The sequence below is a fragment of the Physeter macrocephalus genome, chromosome 16 (assembly GCF_002837175.3).
Source record: "Physeter macrocephalus isolate SW-GA chromosome 16, ASM283717v5, whole genome shotgun sequence".
In the NCBI taxonomy this organism is placed as follows: domain Eukaryota; kingdom Metazoa; phylum Chordata; class Mammalia; order Artiodactyla; family Physeteridae; genus Physeter; species Physeter macrocephalus.
In genome coordinates, this window is record NC_041229.1 from 5,644,248 (window position 1) to 5,650,867 (window position 6,620).

At 45.9% G+C, this 6,620-nt stretch overlaps 1 long non-coding RNA gene across 2 annotated transcripts in view; it reads right to left on the bottom strand.

The window, feature by feature from the left end:
- Positions 1 to 6,620, bottom strand: part of LOC102976433 (uncharacterized) — a 34,005-nt gene that overhangs the window by 5,834 nt on the left and 21,551 nt on the right. The window lies entirely within an intron of this gene.

A 6,620-nucleotide genomic window follows, 5' to 3' on the forward strand; every position in this document is an offset into this window, starting at 1 on the left:
CGGCCATGGCTGACGGGCCCAGCCGCTCTGCGGCACGTGGGATCCTCCCAGACCGGGGCGCGAACCCGGTTCCCCTGCATCGGCAGGCGGACGTGCAACCACTGCGCCACCAGGGAAGCCCTCTTATCAGTTTTATAGAATCCACAAAATATACTCTCTACCCAGTACTCTCTAAGGAGGACCAATACACTATGTGGGAGACCATGATTTGAAGTGTTTAAGACCCTATTCTTTGAAGCCACATATACGTGGATTCAAATCCTGGCTCCATCACTTACCGATGGGGGCCTGGGCCTGCTCCTTTATCTAAACCTCAGTTTACTCAATTATAAGATGGGAATAATAATACCTACCCTATAAGGTAGGAGGATTGAATGACATAATATGTATAAGAAAATAATACATAAAGGAAAACAAACTATGAAATGCATGTCATAAAATTATGTATTACTATACGAAATGCATGTAATAAGGAGTGTACATGGAGCCTAATATAAGTAGGTATTAATATGAGACCCTTAACATTCCTGGGATTAGGCAAGAAGGTTAACAATTAAGACACAAAAGAAGGAGCAAATTCATGGAAAGAACATTTCCTAAGAATAGGAGTCTAGTCTACGTTGGCCCACCCTCAACTTTCTTTTCTTCGTTTTTATTCTTTCTCTCTTCTGTTTGGCCCCTCCACCTCCATAAAAACCCCAGTTAAGAAAACGGAACTTTGCTAGAATCTGATGTGACTAAAACTATCAACGTTAAGGCGCTAATTAATAAATGTAACCCCTCAGGTTGAATTCTCATCCCTGAAGAGTAGCTTGCTAACCCGCAGTCAGAGCCTCTAACTGGAGAACCTCTTACATCCTCTCTCCCCTTGAGCGGCAGCCCTATTACGTTCGATTCAATCATTCACTGTCTACACTCTCTTCCCCATTTTGCAATCATCCATTCGCTTAAGCTCAGTAAAAATAACATAAGAGGGTATATTGGCACAGAGAAAAATGGCAATCAAGACCAAAATGTAAAAGGAGGTTTTGTGCACATTAATTTATGTGATATTTTTCATAATATTCATGAAATCATTCGGACTAGAGCTGGATGAAGTTTACTTCGGGGCTGTTCCTCTTCCAGGTGGGTTAAAGGTGCTGAGAGTGGAACAAAACCCTGGGGGCTGAATGGAGTCACATTGAGTTGTTGTCTATCAAAGGCTAATGGCCTTGGCTTCCGCTACCAGGAGGCCCTGGTGACAGCCACAAGAATACAAACAGAGCAGTGGCAGTCCTGCCATTTGTGTTTGGGACCGAGATTTAGGAAAATCATCAGAAAGAACGCTCAGCTGAGCTTCGGTCAGAAAACGTTTCCTTAATTCTGGCATACAACCATATTGCTGACATCGTATTTTAATACTGTAAGCTCCTGAAGCAACTACATTAAGATTTTCTTTTTGGATCCCCAACAATCCTTTGCAACAGAATCAATTTCAAGCACATTTCCTAGATGAGCTGTGTGCTCTCAATGTCTATCCCCATTTTTTCATACTTCTGTAGAGCCTTTCTCAAAATTCAAAGTCAAGCATCAGAGTTGTAGGAGTACTGTCTCGAGCGAGGAAATTTTGTATTTAAATGGCATACAGGAGCACTCTAAGTGACCTGGCCCCATCTTCTCTGGGAGCAGTGTGTGCATGGTTTGCCTAAACCACAAAGTCCTTGTAAGAAGGCAGTAGGTGGTACCAGTAGGATCCTTGTAGACAGGTGGTGGGTGGTTTGGTGCAGGCCCTGCTAGGATGGTGGGAACAAGAGGAGAACTTGAATTCAGGTGAAAAAGTTGAGGCTTTCTCTGCTAAGGAAAGGTCATTGAAGGTGAGGCATGATTTGCAAAGAGGTATTGAAGGAAAATGATCTGAGCACGCTGTAGAGGGGAGATAGAGGGTGGGAGTAAGTGGTGGGTTAGGGATAAAGCGATGAGGTTCCAGACCCAGGCAATGACCACGTGGCTATACAGCGAGTCAGCCCACAGCTTTGACCAACAACCATGTATAGCATCTCCTTGAGTTTCGTCATTGGCATCTTTCGTGGAGTCTCTCCTGCTCCTACAGCAGGCTCTTTGTTGTCAGGGAGGGTTCACTTATTATTTTATACAAGGAAGTCTATTTTTAAGACATACTTCCTCCTTAGCTGTCCTCAGTGGTGCCAGGGGAAACTATTTTTAAGAATGAGAAGGAGATAAAGCACCAAGCCTACCATGAACCACAAACATCTTTGCTCACAGATGCTCCTGGGAGCATCATGACCCTTGTCACCTAGACACCTGTCTGTTTATTAGACATTTCACAAACTGACTGAATACCTATTTCACAGAGTATGAAAATGACATTTTTACTCAAGAGAACCACAGAGCCAGTTCCAATTCATTATGAAACCTTCTCAGTTGAGGAGAAAGAAGCTGCTTATTAACAAGTCAGAAATCTGGGAAGCAAAGTGCCCACCTCCATGCTTGACAAGGGCACCACCCAAAACAAGTTCAAGTCCACATCTTCCTTTCCTGGCTGCTGGTGAATGGAGGTGAGTTCAAGAGATTCAAGCAACCCTCCCAGCCCACATCACAGTTTAGGGAACCCATCTGATGGGCCCTCACTCATTCATCCCACAGGGGATTATTGAAAGGAGCTAACGTACGTCACACACCACCCCATGCCCATCAGTGATCTAAGCATGATGGAGAGATGGTCACGTTTACTCCTCACCATAGCTGTGCAAGATTGGTATCCTAATCTTCATTTTACAGAAGAACAAATTGTGGCTTTCGGAGGACAAGTAAATTTCCAAAGACCACACAGCTAGTAAAATAATGGGGATAGAATTCTAGTCGAGGTCCACCTGATTTCAGATTGTCTTTTCCTGTAACCGTGCAATGTGAACCTTGTGTGGCTCAGATTGCTCAAGCAGGGAGGCTGCCGTCCCATGAAAAGTACTAGATGGATTATGATAATGGACACTTGTGAACAAATCTGTATCACACAACTAGTCTGTGCCAACTATTATGTTAGATGCTAAGAATACAGTATGAGCAAAATATGAACTTTACCCTCAGCAGCGTGCAGACTAGTAAACAGGAAATTACAGCAAGGAGATGTGACAGGGCTAAGTACCGATGTGTAGGGGGAGGAGAGTGACAGCAGGTAAGACTTCCTAGAGGAAGCAGATTAAGGTAATAACCGAAAGGTCAAGTTAAGATTTAGCCTAGAACATTCGGTGAAGGTCTAGAGAGCAAAAGAAGATGACACACCTAAAGGTGCCAAGGAACGTAGATGGCCATGTAAGGAAGGATCAGAAAGACTCGGCTTGGTGATATAGAGAGATAAAGACTGCTGTTTGGTAGTAACAAGCAGGAGGGGAAAGTGCGCTCTTGGAATGAGAAAGTGCGCTCTTGGCTTGCAATGGAGAGCAATTAGCAAGAATGAGAGCTGGAGGGACAGTGTTGAGGGCCAGAAACACCGGACCAGAATTTGGCTGCAGGAGAAAGGCATTAGAGGTTGTATTAAAGCTAGTAAGAGTGACATGGTGACTCAAGATGTCCTAGAAGGACCCATTTGATAGTGCTGAGTAGGATGGACTGAGCAGGGACAGGTGAGGAGGATGACAAGGCAGCCGCGGGGCCCTGCGGAGCCACGTCAGAGCCTGAGGCATAAAGGGAAAAATCAGTACTACTGATCCTAACTGTATTTATTTATTTATTTATTTATATTAATTTATTTATTAAATTAATTTATTTTTGGCTTCCTTGGGTCTTCGTTGCTGCGCACGGGCTTTCTCTAGTTGTGGCGAGCAGGGGCTGCTCTTCGTTGTGGCACATGGGCTTCAGTAGTTGTGGCACACGGGCTTAGTAATTGTGGCTCGCGGGCTCTAGAGCGCAGGCTCAGTAGTTGTGGCGCACGGGCTTAGTTGCTCCACGGCATGTGGGATCCTCCCGCACCAGGGACTGAACCCCTGTCCCCTGCGTTGGTAGGCGGATTCTTAACCACTGTGCCACCAGGGAAGTCCCCCTCACTGTATTCAAATTTTTTAGTTCTTTTAATAATTTTTGCATTCATTTTGATTGTCAAAATTATTGCATTAAGATTTACGTAGCTTGAGTACTGCGTTTGGGGGCCACCCTTCGGCTCTGCCCCCATTTGAATGCTTCCCCTCAGTTCCGGTGCTGAGCAGTAGCCAGTTACGAAGAGTCGGGTTAAGGTCATGAATGTAGAGGTGAAGAGGAAACAAGAAATGTAAGATACGTTTCGAAGGAAGAGTCAACATGATTTTATGACTCACAGGAGATGAAGGCAAGGGGGGATCCAAGATCATGCTTAGATTGTTTGCTTTTATAATAGTGAAAATGGTGAGTTTAAGTATGTAAGTAAGGAGGTTGGAAGAATATTTCTCTTTTGGTTGTGTTCAGTTGGAGAGATGGCAGAGCAATTTGGTGGAGAGGTCCCTAAGGTGGCAGCATGACAGGAGAAGACAGGAAAGGATACAGTTAGATCTAGAAGTGTAAAGGATCTAGTTAAAGTATAGAGTCAGGGGAAATGGCAGTTAAAAAGAAAAGACAAAGGATAAGAAATGGCTCTACCACACCATCCAGCAATTGCATTTCTGGGTATTTACCCAAAGAAAACAAAAACACTAATTTGAAAAGATATGTGCACCCCAATGTTTACTGCAGCATTATTTACAATTACCAAGATATGGAAGCAACCTAACTACGCACTGATGGATGAATGGATAAAGATGAGATACACACACACACACACACACACACACACACACACACACACACACACACACAGAGGAATACTACTCAGCCAAGAAAAAGAATAGAATCTTGCCATTTGCAACAACATGAATGGACCTAGAGGGTATTATGCTGAGTGAAATAAGTCACACAGAGAAAGACAAATGCTGTATGATTCCATTTACATGTGGAATCCAAAAAACAAAACAAATGAACAATAACAAAACAGAAACAGACTCACAGATGCAGAAAACAAACTGGTGGTGGCCAGAGAGGAGGTGGGGTGGAGGGATGAGAGAAATAAGTGAAGGGGATTCAGAGCAGTTATCAGATAAGTAAGTCATGAGCCTACAGTGTACAGCATAGGGAATATAGTCAGTAATGGTTTTGTTTGTTTCTTTGTTTTTTGGGTTTTTTTTGCAGTACGCGGGCCTCTCACTGTTGTGGCCTCTCCCGTTGCGGAGCACAGGCTCCGGACGCGCAGGCTCAGCGGCCCTGGCTCACGGGCCCAGCCGCTCCACGGCATGTGGGATCTTCGCGGACCGGGGCACGAACCCGTGTCCCCTGCATCGGCAGGCGGGCTCTCAGCCACTGCGCCACCAGGGAGGACCAGTCAGTAATGTTTTAATAAGTTTGTATGGGGACAGACAGTTACTAGACTTATCCTGGTGACCTTTTTGTAATGTATAAAAATATTGAATCACTATGTTCACTTGAAATTATATAATATTAAGTCAATTATATTTCACTTTTGAAAAAGTGGATCTATAAAGTTGCCTGTCGTTGGGAGGAAAAGTGACGGAGAAACAACAAAGAAGGGCCAGTTAAAGACACAGGAGGAAAAACACAAAAGTGTTCGGTGTGGGAGACAGCAAGGGCAGAGCTTCAGAACCGTGTGGGTTAGAAAGCGGCTGCTAAGGAGAGGGTGGTATCCACGCAGCCTTGGAGGGCCTGGGTCCCCTGGGTGTCTCAGGAGAGCACGCACTCCTGCCCTGCTGTGTCACACGCTGAGATGAGCCTCCCCACCCCATCTCCAGGGAGCAGCACTGCTGTCCTTGTCCTCTTAGAGGCTTCAGAGGACTCGAGCCTGCAGCCTAAATGCTTTGCCTTTCCGATCCTGGAAAGAAATAGCATAAAGCCCTGAAGTCTGGAAACTACTAGGACGAGGAACACACACTTGTCTCTGTTCCAAGGTAAGCCAGCTGTGACGTCACCACCACAGCCGACCACTGCCCCCCTGGTGCAGTCAGGGCTTCATCTACGGTATTATGTCCCCCTTGTTCCCCTGTGCAGCCACTTCCCCTCTCCGATGCTTCCACCAGGGACCTCCGTCTCCCCTCCCCACCCGCGCAGCTCCCTCCCTGTGGCTGCTCTTCACCTACCACCCAGCCCTGCCAAACCTCACAGCATCGCTTCTTCTCAGCATCTTCCTCCCCTCTGCCCCCTCCAAAGACCCCCCCCAATTGGAAAAGAGGGAACAGGGGAGTAGTTTTTCAACACTAAATCGCAAACGAATGGCGGCGGCGTTTCTGTAAGAGTTCGTTTCTGTCTTGAGCCAAGCAGCCTTAAATGCCCAGGTATTTGCTCCCCAAACCCTTCCTGACCCTTCTCGTGTATGTGTTACTCAGAGCACAAACTCTGTGGGAGTACATCTGCCTTTCCTTTAACCGACTTCAGAATTTTAGGATTTAGTCTTCGTACCGGGCCATAAACATATAAGACACAGAAATATTTCTAGATCCTGCTGCTTTAAAAAAATATAGAGAGGGCTTCCCTGGTGGCGCAGCGGTTGAGAGTCCGCCTGCCGAGGCAGGGGACACGGGTTCGTGCCCCTGTCCGGGAGGATCCCACAT